This window comes from Bos taurus, chromosome 22 (genome assembly GCF_002263795.3).
Source record: "Bos taurus isolate L1 Dominette 01449 registration number 42190680 breed Hereford chromosome 22, ARS-UCD2.0, whole genome shotgun sequence".
NCBI classification, from domain to species: Eukaryota; Metazoa; Chordata; class Mammalia; order Artiodactyla; family Bovidae; genus Bos; species Bos taurus.
This window is the reverse complement of record NC_037349.1, coordinates 26,404,754-26,416,976: the sequence shown is the minus strand read 5'-3', so window position 1 is coordinate 26,416,976 and position 12,223 is coordinate 26,404,754.

Genomic DNA, 12,223 nt, shown 5'->3' with positions numbered 1-12,223 from the left:
GGGATCAAACCCAGCTCTCCCGCATTGTAGGCATACGCTTTACTGCCTGAGCCACCAGGGAAGCTCCATGGCTTTTAGGGTAAAGCTATGGCCAATTTACCTTCAAGTGGCCCAGAAGAGGTATTCAATACATATTTGTAAACTGGAAGTAACCACAGTTACTGATAACTTGTAAGATGTTACTGTCTCCAGTGTGAACTTCCTGATGTACCAGATAATTTGTTAGGAAGCTAATCTGGGTTTTATTCTTCCCTAATTATTTATTTTCCTTTTCTTCTTACAGCTAGCTAGACCTTTGCGCTCACTTGTATAATAGTTTCTTAGGGATGTATAACAAATTACTGTAAAGTGAGTGGTTTGAAACATGTTCTCTTATAGTTCTAAAGGCTAGAAATCTGAAATCAAGGGCTGGGCAGTACCGTGCTTCCTCTTAATGCTCTTTGAAGAATCCTTCCTTGGCTCTTTAGAGCTTCCAGGGGTTGCTGGCAATACTTAATGTTCCTTGTCTAATAGTGACATCACTCCAATTCCTTAATCCATTTTCACATGGCTTTTCCCCGCTGTGTCTCCAAATCTCTGTCTTCTTATAGGGATATGCATCATTGGATTTATGGCTTTCCTGGTAGCTCAGCTTGTAAAAAATCCACCTGAAATGCAAGAGACCCCAGTTCAATTCCTGAGTCAAGAAGATCTGCTGGAGAAGGGATAGGCTACCCACTCCAGTATTCTTGGGCTTCTCTGGTGGCTCAGCTGGTAAAGAATCCACCTACAAGGTGGGAGATCTGGGTTCAATCCTTGGGTTGAGAAAATCCCCTGGAGTAGGACATGGCAACCCATTCCAGTATTCTGGCCTGGGTCACAAAGAGTTGGACATGACTGAGCGACTTTCACTATCCACTATGACCTCATTTTAACTTGATTGTACCTGCAAAGCACTTATTTTCAAATAAGGTCATATTCACAGGTACTGGAGATTAGGGACATCAACATATCTTCTGGGGACACAGTTCAATCCACAATACTTGTCTTTGGTGAATACCAAAGACATAACACCCAAAGCAGATGTTGCCTTTACATACCCCACCTTCCCTGTTATCCTCACTTTTGTTTTCAGAACTGATAATGCTCCTTGTTGAAACTAAGCTGAGAGGATGGGTAGTGAATCTGAAAGAGGGACTAAGCCAAGGAGAGAGGGGCAGAAACAGAAGTTTTGATGGAGAGAGAGTCAGTGAGAGAGAGAGCAGTCCCCAAACTGGAATGGTTACATCCCACATGCCACACCTAAGACCCAGTGGAACCAAACAGATAAATAATCCCCGTGGCAGATTCATGTTGATGTATGGCAAAACCAATACAATATTATAAAGTGATTAGCCTCCAAATAAAATAAATAAATTTATAATAAAAATAAATAAATGAATGAAGCCTTTTCCAATGCCAATGGGTTTACATGTTTTTTTTGTCTACCACAGAATATGCTGTAAGTAAAGATAGGTAAAAAGTTCTGTTATTCTTACTATGTGTTGGTGGTTCTATGTTGACTTTGCAGAAAACCAAAATTTAAGAGAAAAGCCAGTGATCTTAAGCAGCTGACGACTGTTTTTCTTAGGAGCTAACGTTCTGTTGGCACTGGCTGGGGTCTGGGACCCATTCTCCTCCTTAATCAGAGGTTTAACTGAACACTCTGATCGCCTCCTAGGGGCTGGAGAAGTCAGTCTTTTCTTAAAGGTAGTGGTGGGTTTTGGTGGGTGAGGGGGACAATGTGAACACAGTATTAAACAGAAGAGTGATCAGTCCATCCCTGTGAGGACATGTCCAGTGCTGGCCACTGCAGAGAGTCTGCAGAGGGATTGCTGAGATGGCCTCATTAGAGTTTCCTGATACCTGGCTACAACACAGAGCTCCTGAGCCACCTCACTTGCAAGGCTTTCCTCAGAATGCTTTGGGTTTTCTGTTTGTTAAGATTTAGATAATGAATGTCTTTCTCCCTCTCACTATATATATATATTTCCTGTCATAGCCACTTTTGAAGGGAAGTACAATTTGTGTAGTAACGAATCTGCCTGCCAATGCAGGAGATGCAAGAGATGCGAGTTCGATCCCTGGGTCGGGAAGATCACCTGGAGTAGGAAATGGCAACCCATTCCAGTATTCTTGCCAACACCCCATAGACAGAGGAGCCTGGCAAGCTACAGTCCATGGGGTTTCAAAGAGTCAGACATGACTGAGCACACACACACACAGAATTTCAAGAGTAAAAACATTAGATGAACAAATGGCAGAAAGATACAGTTTTGAGGTAATCAGTGGGCAGTCCAGGACAGATGGTGGATGTGAAAAATGATGACAGGTTTCCAAATGAGTAAACATCAAAATAAGAGTTTTTTATCTTTATTTTTTTAAGTACCAAATGATATGTAAAAATCTGAATGACACATCTGTAGAAGAGATTTTCATGTTTTTCAAAGTATAGTCCATTGCAAAGTAGTCCTAAAATATTCTCAAGTAATATCACAGTTCAATGGTTAAATATCTTTGTAAAACCTGCAGGTCATCTTTCTTACTTGGAGTTACAATGCACATCAACAAATGAGACGTTTTAAGAAACTCCTGCAGAGGAAACCTGCTAACCTAGTGGGTCCAAAATTATCTGGTCGTATATTCCTTTTCTGGGCAATACCTACAAACACCCCCAGAACTGATAATTCAAGGAACACAATTTGGAATAGAGCGGTGGGATTTACATGAATTTACCCCAAAAAGGCAAAAAAAAAAAAAAGTAAAGGCAAACAAAATGTCTTAATTGCCAGGCTAATCAATGTTCTTATATCACATACTTCACTTGGGAAGTTAAAATCATGTGGTTATAGAATGCCCTAAAACTTTTCTCCTTGTCCTTAACTTTCCTATTATGTGACTCAGGTGAACAAGATATGATAAAGCAGGTGAGATGATAAAGTGTGTGTGTGTGCGTGCTAAATGGCTTCAATCATGTCCAATTCTCTGAGATCCTATGGACCGTAACCCGCCAGGTTCCTCTATCCTTGGGATTCTTCAGGCAAGAATACTGGAGTGGGTTGCCACGCCCTCCTCCAGGAAACCATCCCAATGCAGGGATCCAAGGACCCAATCCGCATCTCTTATGTCTCCTGCATTGGTAGGTTGGTTCTTTACCACTACGGCCACCTGGGAAGCCTGGGATGAGAGTAAGGTATTTTATTTATAAGTGTGAAAAAAGGATTGTTACACAGAAATGTGAATGTACTTAATGCCACAGAACTGTACACTTAAAATAGTTAAAATGATCAATTTTATTTTATGTATTTTGTGTAATTTTAAAAATGAACTGAGAGAAAGAAAGAAGGGAAGAAAGAATGAGAAAGAAAGAAGGTAGGGAAGGAAGGAAGGAAAGAAGGAAGGAGCAAACTAGTGGGGGAGGGGAGGAGAGTAAGTAGTTTTTGGTAGCAGTCCCTCCAAAACAGTATTTTCAAGGTGGTACAGTCTCCCTATAAAAGGAAAGAAGTAGTGTTCCAAAATACAAAAATAAATGTCTCCACTTACCACAATTGAAAACTTAAGTGTTTTCCTTTGATCCACATCATATACCATAAGTTTTTGGTAAATTATCTTTGCCTTCATTAGTTTTTTTAATGAAGCTTGCTTAACTCTTTACCTTTTTTCCTTTCTTTAGTCAATTCTTTTATTTTACAAAGAGAAAGATCAATAAGTAACTCATCTTTGGCTTGTCAGAGCTTTGACAAAGGGAAGATTGCCTTTTACAGTAGAACCATTTTCCATTTTGTCATATGCTGCAACTGCATCAAATTAAAATGCACTTTTTTCTTGTTGCTTTTTAATGGAAACTTCTGTAGTTTAGAAATTTTTACAGGTTGGAGATTTTTCTCTCTTGCTACAACCTCATTTTAAGGTTGTGTTGCATTTTAAAATGTTTTATTACTATCAGAAGATTGAATAGTTAAGAGATTTCTAAGCTACTGGAACTTCATGGATGTTGCTGACAAGTTTAAAATTTTTCAGGGCTTCCTTGGTGGCTCAATGGTAAAGAATCCACCTGCCATTGCAGGAGACACAGGTTCCATCCCTGATTCAGGAAGATCCCACATGCCTCGGGACAACTAAACCTGTGTGCCACAACTGCTGAGCCTGTGCTCTAGGGCCCAGAAGCTGCAACGACTGACCCACGTGGTGCAAACTACTAAACCCACGCACCCTAGAGCCTGTGCTCTGCAGCAAGACCCTGCAATGAGCAACTGGTACAGTGCAACCAGAGAGTAGCCCCCACTCATCAAACTAGAGAAAGCCCGTGCAACAGAAGACTCAGCACAGCTAAAAATAAATAAACAAAAACAAATGTTAAAAAATAAAATAATTTTTTAAAAAATTTAACTGACCTCTGACACCCAATTTGAGTGAGGCAGAAAGAGGGTTATAATAACTGAGTAGTATGACAGAAAAGCTCTATTTGTTTCAAAAATGAAACTTTAAAATAGAAAATCATTGAAATACATTAGAATGATAATTTATTTACCTTATTGTAATAAAGACATTGTAAAAAATCATTGTGCAGTTTTTCTGAGTGTGAAAGAATTGGTAAACTTACATATATGTTTTGAGTAAGTTTTTAGCTTATGAATCCAAGCATAATTAGCAGCAAAAGAAAAATGGAGAGAATAGTCACACAGTTTAAGAAAAAAAATCCTTTCTTCTCCCAGGAATATTGCTATAGTGCATCATTCAATCTTGAATAAAAATATATAAATTTGATCATATTACAGCATCATTTCCCAGAGGACTTTCCTTCTGTTGCAAATAGCTTCCATATGTTAATCCTTATCTTTGGATGGTGATATGTCTTTATGTTTGGATGGTGATATGTCTTCACTAAGAGCAAAGAGCTAACATGTTTTTTGTATGTTCTAGTCTCAGCAACCTGTAGAGAGGGTTTAGAGATTTAGAGTTAGACATCTAGTTACTAGCCATGAAAGTCTGGGCATATTATTCAACCGAAATCTCAGTTTCCTCATTTTTTTCCTTAAGTGAAAAAGAAAAACACAATCAAGCTTAGTAGGCAGTTTAACATTTAATTTTCTTAGAAAGTAGATGCTCTTGGAAAGTATTAACCATTATTATTACTTATTCATTCACTTATCCAGAGAAGGCAATGGCACCCCACTCCAGTACTCTTACCTGGAAAATCCCATGGATGGAGGAGCCTGGTAGGCTGCAGTCCATGGGGTCGCTAAGAGTCGGACACGACTAAAGTGACTTAGCATAGCATAGCATAGCATTCACTCATCTGAAAAATATTTTTGGACATAGGGCTTCTTCTGGATACTCAGGATACATCAGTGAACAAGAAAGATAAAGATTCCCACGTTCACTGGGCTCGTAAATATAATAGGAAAGTAATAAACAAATTTAATTTCCAAATGAACTACATGCAGTATTAAAATGTGATAAGTGCTATGACAGTGAAAACACGAGTGTTAATTGCTCAGTCATGTCCGACTTTTTGTGACTCCATGAACTGTAGCCCACCAGGCTCCTCTGTCCATGGGATTCTCCAAACAAGAATACTGGAGTAGGTTACCATTCCCTTCTCCAGGGGAATCTTCCCCACCCAGGGATCGAACCCAGCTGTCCTGCATTGCAGATTCTTTACCATCTGATCCATCAGGGAAATAAGTGCTATAGGAAAAAGAAAAGAAAAAAATAATGGAAATGCTAAGCGCTAGAGGTGGCAACTAGTAGCACAATTAAATAAGGTGCTCCTATAGGTCTCTTCAAGAAGATGAGATTTGAGCAAAGACTTGAAGGAAGAAAGAAAATGGGAAGAATGTTCCAGGAAGAGAAAATGGTACAGCAAACTCCACCATAGATATACACATGTCTGACCTTTTGAGGATAGCAAGAAGACCAGTGTGACTGGACTGGAGAGACTAACAGGGAGAGAAGGTGGAGATGAGGTCAGAAAAGGTGGGGTAGGCGTAGGGATGGATCTTGAGGTTCTTGTAAGAATGTGGGAAAGTACTTAATGAAATGGTGAGCCTGTAGAATGCCAAACAAAAGAATGACATTACTCTAAACTGTTTAGCTAATTATTTCTTCTAGATCAAAAAATATTATCTCTGGTCCAACAGCCTGCCAGTCAGTCATTCAGCCAATAAATATTAACTGAGCATATTTTCAGACATTGTGAAATGGGGAATGGACAAATGTTTAATAAACTATACACAATTGGCTCAATCTTCTGAAACAACAGGAAGAAAAACAAAAATACCCAGGAAAAAATTCTCAGTATTTATATTTCCTGAATGATCCAAATAAGTAGCACTATAAACATAGTTTAGAGGACTCCACATACAATGTATTTAATTCCCTTTGATAATGTCCTATTACTGCACATTAGATGAGATTACTTTTTCTCAAACCTTCCTTAATTTTGAAAGTCAAGTTTAATTGTATCAGGTTTATCACTAATTAAGATTAACAGATTTTTTATACTTAGAGTACAAAGAAATTTTAATTTTCAAAACATGGAGAGTAATGAAAATAAGTGTGTCATGCTAAATTCTTCATAATATTAAACTGCTAATTAGGTAGTAACTCCTCATCAATATTTTTAATGTAAATACAACTAAGCAAGTTTTTTTTTCATCTTTCTCTTATATTTCATCTTATCTGAAAGAGAAGATGCATGATAGAGCTGAAAGAATATGGGACCTGGAATAAGTTTTTTGTTGTTGTTGTTGTTGTTTTTTCATTTCTCTAAGTCATTCCTCATCTTTTATAAAAAATAATAATAATACTGATTTTATAAGAATTAGTTCAGATAAGTTTTATAATGTTCTAGCCCTATGCTGGTAAATGTTAGATTCCTGGTAAATATTTGCGGACTTATTTGTTTTAGCTGAAATAAAGTTTTCATCCACCTGCTTTAAGTGAACCGTTCTCTCTCTCTCTATGCAATTTCCCTTTTCAGCCCTTTTCATTATTTTCTATTCCCATATTTCAGCACATCTTCTATTAAATCCTTCACCTTTAAATACTTTCAGGATCCACTGTCTCAATAATTTTAACAATATTTTAATTGATTAATTCATTCTACCTCCTATAACCCAACCCATCCCTTATATAACTTCATATCACTTGCCTGTTGGCTTTATGGTTCAAATGGCTTCCAATATCCAAGATGGTAAAAGGCATTTGATCTTATGAGAAAATTGTGATAATTTCTTAGTACCAAGAATTAAAGAGTCTAAGTTTCTTCCTGGCCTCAGGCAGATGGAGCACTTTGATCAAATTGTCATATATGATGTATGACACTGAGAACAAACCCAAGTAATGATGGGCATTTGAATGAAATGATGTGGCAATATAAATTCCTCAGGTGTAACAAATGTACCACTCGGTGGGTGATGCTGATAACAGAGGAGCCTCTGCTCGTGTGGGTAAAGGGTGCATATGGGAAATCTCTGTGCCAGTTCATCAGTTTTGCTATGAACCTTGAAGTGCTCTAAATAAACTCTTTAAAAATGTGATGCCTAGTATTGAAAGAGTGGGGGAGTTCTGAGGTAGCATTAGTGGTAAAGAACTCACCTGCCAGTGTGGAAGAAGAGACGCAGGTTCAATCCCTGGGTCAGGAAGATCCCCTGGAGGAGGGCATGGCCACCCACTTCAGTATTCTTGCTGGAGAATCCCATGCACAGAGGAGCCTGGTGGGCTACCGTCCATAGGGTGGCAAAGAGCAGTGACTTAACACACAAGCACACGTGGAAGGGCAGGTTGAGGCTGACATTCTGAATAATTGTGCACCCTCACCTTTCAGATCAAACCCAGACTATTCAGCCTATTTTGAAAACCTTTAATAGTCGGTCACTATATTCCTCATCCAAATTTGGACCTCTTTCATATCTTTTGCCCCCAAGTAAAACCCATCATCTTGTCCTTGAAACACATGTTAAGTTCATGTACATTTCCACTTATACTGTGTTCTTCCACTTGTCTGTTGTGGATGGAAGAGTCTTTGTTTTCTTCTCCATCCATCCTTCCCAGCTGATGCGGTGATAAAGAATCTGCCTGCCAATGCAGGAGTCTCAAGAGTTCGATCCCTGTGTTGGGAAGATCCCCTGGAAAAGGAAATGGCAAGCCACTCCAGTATTCTTGCCTGGATAATTCCGTGGACAGAGGAACCTTGTGGGCTACAGTCCGTGGTGTCACAAAGAGTCAGACAGGACTGAGCTACTAACACAACATGGCAACCATCTTTCCAATTCCAATCTTGATGAACCAGCTCAAATTTGACCTCTTTTAAAGCGCCTATTTTCCCTGCTATAGTTTATATTTCTCTCTCCCCTTTCCAGACTATTATGGTAATTATTGAACATTGTTTGTTGGAAGACATAATGACATTATTTTTATGTCATCTATCGACAACATATGTGTATTATACTCCCCAGGGCAATGGAATGTGCTGTAGTTTCAGAGCCCTGACAGAGAACAGGATGAGCATAAAATGATTACTTGCAAATGGTGATCATTTGCAAGAAGTATTTGCTGATCATTTTCAATGTAACCCAACTAGACTATGTGCCCTCTTACAATGCAGGAAAAGTTTCATACTTTGAAAATACATCCATAGAAACTGTTCATTTGCAAAATGAGCTAGCAAAGTAAAAGAATGTGAGAAGTAACAGTATATAAGTTAGCTTTGAGATCTTAAGATTTTAGCCTTCCCTTAATGCAAATCTCTCAAAAATAACTTCAGCAAAGAAAATAGGAACATTGAGTGACATGGTGCGGTTGAATGCATCTTTTGATTTAACTTGTTTGTTTTGCTTTATTTGATAATATATTTTTCCTCTGTCTTTTCACATCACTGACTTTTAGTTTAATGGTTTTCAAAGTGTGTGATGGGGCTTTAGAAGTGAATATAGGCAGACAAAAAGTTTCTTCATGTTTTTGTCCCGTGCCTATATTTTACACAAGGTCAATAACAGGCTTCAGTGTTTTTACAATTACCAAGAGGATGAGATTTGTTATTGTGTGCAGATAGATGTGCTGATGCCTCCATTATTTATGGGATGAGATGAAAGTCATGCAGCCTTCTGAGACAAAAGGCAGGTGTATGTTTTATATCTATATTTTTGATGAATCCTTTCATAGACATTGTACCTTCCATAGACCAGTGACTACCTAATGTAAATTTCAGGTGGAGTAAAGCTGTCAACATTTAGTATTTTTTATGATTTACATTTATGGAGCTAGGGAACAAACATCTCACTTTGGAAAACTATATGTAGCAGGTAGATTGAAATGGTTTGTTTTTAGTTGAGTTTAGTTTAGTTTAGCATCTAGCATCTATCTTAGAGAAAAATGACCCAAACTTGGGGCTCATCTCTAAAGTAATTTTAAGAGCTTATCAGTTCAGTTCAGTCGCTCAGTCATGTCCAACTCTTTGTGACCCCAAGGACTGCAGCACACCAGGCCTCCGCATTCATCACCAACTCCCGGAGTTCACTCAAACTCATGTCCATTGAGTCGGTGATGCCATCCAACCATCTCATCTTCTGTCATCCCCTTCTCCTCCTGCCCTCAATCTTTCCCAGCATCAGGGTCTTTTCAAATGAATCAGCTCTTCACATCAGGTGGCCAAAATATTGGAGTTTCAGCTCCAGCATCAGTTCTTCCAGTGAACGCCCAGGACTAATCTCCTTTAGGATAGACTGGTTGGATCTCCTTGCAGTCCAAGGGACTCGCAAGAGTCTTCTCCAACATCACAGTTCAAAAGCATCAATTCTTTGGCACTAAGCCTTCTTTACAGTCCAATTCTAATTTATACATGGAAGAAAAATGGATCTCAATGATTAAAGTACTTCTGAAATACTTTAAAATAGAAAGTATAGTTTCATGGGTTTAGGAACTACTGAAGTGGTTTTACAGTAAACAAAATACATTGTCAAGTATGCAATCATATTTTTGACTATCAGCAGAAACTTCATCCTTTTTCTTCCTTGTAGTACATTTGAGTTTAGGCGTGACCATGGAACAAACATGGAGAAGGCAATGGCACCCTACTCCAGTGCTCTTGCCTGGGAACTCCCATGGACGGAGGAGCCTGGTGGGCTGCAGTCCATGGGGTTGCTAAGGGTCAGACACAACTGAGCGACTTCAATTTCACTTTTCACTTTCACACATTGGAGAAAGAAATGGCAGCCCACTCCAGTGTTCTTGCCTGGAGAATCCCAGGGACTGAGGAGCCTGGTGGGCTGCTGTCTATGGGGTTGCACAGAGTCAGACACAACTGATGCGACTTAGCAGCAGCAGCAGCAGCATGGAACAAAGATTATTTGTCTTCACTGGGACTGGGTCTGCATTCTTAATTGTATGATCTGCTGTCTAATTGAGAATTATGTCTCCCATTTTAATGAAACTCATTTTTTTCATTTGAAAAATGAGAAAGTAATGTTCAGTTGTGCACCTCAATTATTTTTTTTTCAGTTTCTGCCATTTTAGCATTCCATAAATACATTTTAGCATGGATTGAATAGCCTTTTTATAAACTCATCAAGAAGTTAGGAGTTATAATTGTATTTTCCCTCTAAATAATAATTTACTAATTTAATCTCCTAAAACAGGTATCATAAAATGCAGACATTATTTTTAAACAAATAATTACAGATTAGTAAATTAGTTTGGGAATGGTTATCTCTAGCAGATGAGAATGGAAATATCAGGAAGGATGAAGGGAGATTTTATTTTTCTGTAATGTTTACATAATTATCATGACAATGATAATGAGTCATAACTTTAAAAAAATCAGGTAATAAAAAACAAAAGAAATATAATTCACCCCCAGTGTTGGCGTGATTGTATGGAAAAGGGTATTTTCAGAAAATATTGACAGTAATACAAAATATTTTAATTTTTCTGGGACCAAATTTCATGCTATATACAAGAAAGGCTAAAAACAGTTCTATTGCTTGAATAATTCAACATTTAGAAATTTATCCTAAAGCAATAGTTTATATTTAATGATGAAATATAGGCATTTCCTTTGAAATCAGGAAGAAATTAATGCCCATTAATATTGTTTGCAATCAACATTTTATTATATGTCCTAGGCAGTGCAGTAATATACAAACAGGCATAAGAAGCAGCTAGATTGGAAAGAAAGAAACAAAATCATAATTATAGCTCATATGATTATCTTCATAAAAATGTATGAAAATCCACAGTTAAATTATTAGAAATAAGAAAAGATTTTATCAGTGTTGGTGGATGTTAGTAAGCATTTCTACATATCAGCAATCAAAAAATATAATTTAAAAATAACCAAATCTGCCCCCTAGAACTGTGTACATCAGCATGTTCATTAGCACAGTATTTAGATTCAAAATATTCAAGAAAACCCTAAATGAAAGTATTAGGAAAATAATGTAATAAATAAGGATATAGTCCAATAACAGCATGCTGTTTCAGCCAGGGACCCTGAAGAAAACAGATAGTTTTCACTAGTTAAAGATATTTAACGAGGGGCTAATAAAGGTGTCGGAAAGTAAACCATGAGGAATCCAACTCTGGAGTTGGGAGGAAGCAATAAATGGGAGTCTGGAGGGAGAGAAAGTCTCTGATGAGAGCAGTCAGTCAGAGCTGACCCAGCAAGGAGAGGCAAGTGGAATAAAATTCCATGAGCTCTGGCTTTGTTATTTGCTGTCCTTCCCTCTGAATCCAGAGGTTAAGGAAACTGTTTTATCTCCTCAGAGATTAGCCTCAGAGAAAGAAATCCATGTAGGAAGATGTGACACACATTTGGAGGATCAAATGGGAAATACAATACAGTCTTCGAAGTTTATATATTAAAAAAAGTGACTTAGTGAATATAGATATGTTCCCTCTCCATGTAGTAAAAAATAAATAAAACACCTCTATATTTAATACGATTCACACGTTCTTTCTCAAACAATCTTGAAGACAAGAAGCAACTTGTTATGGGTTCTGCTTTGTTGTTGTTTAGTCTGTAAGCCATGTCCGACTCTTTGCAACCCTATGGACTCTAGCCCGCCAGGCTCCTCTGTCCATGAGACTTCCCAGGCAAGAATACTGGAGTGGATTGTCATTTCCTTCTCCAGGGGATCTTCCCGACCCAGGAATCGAAACTTCCTTTCCTGCATTGAGTTCTTTACCATTGGGCCACCAGGGA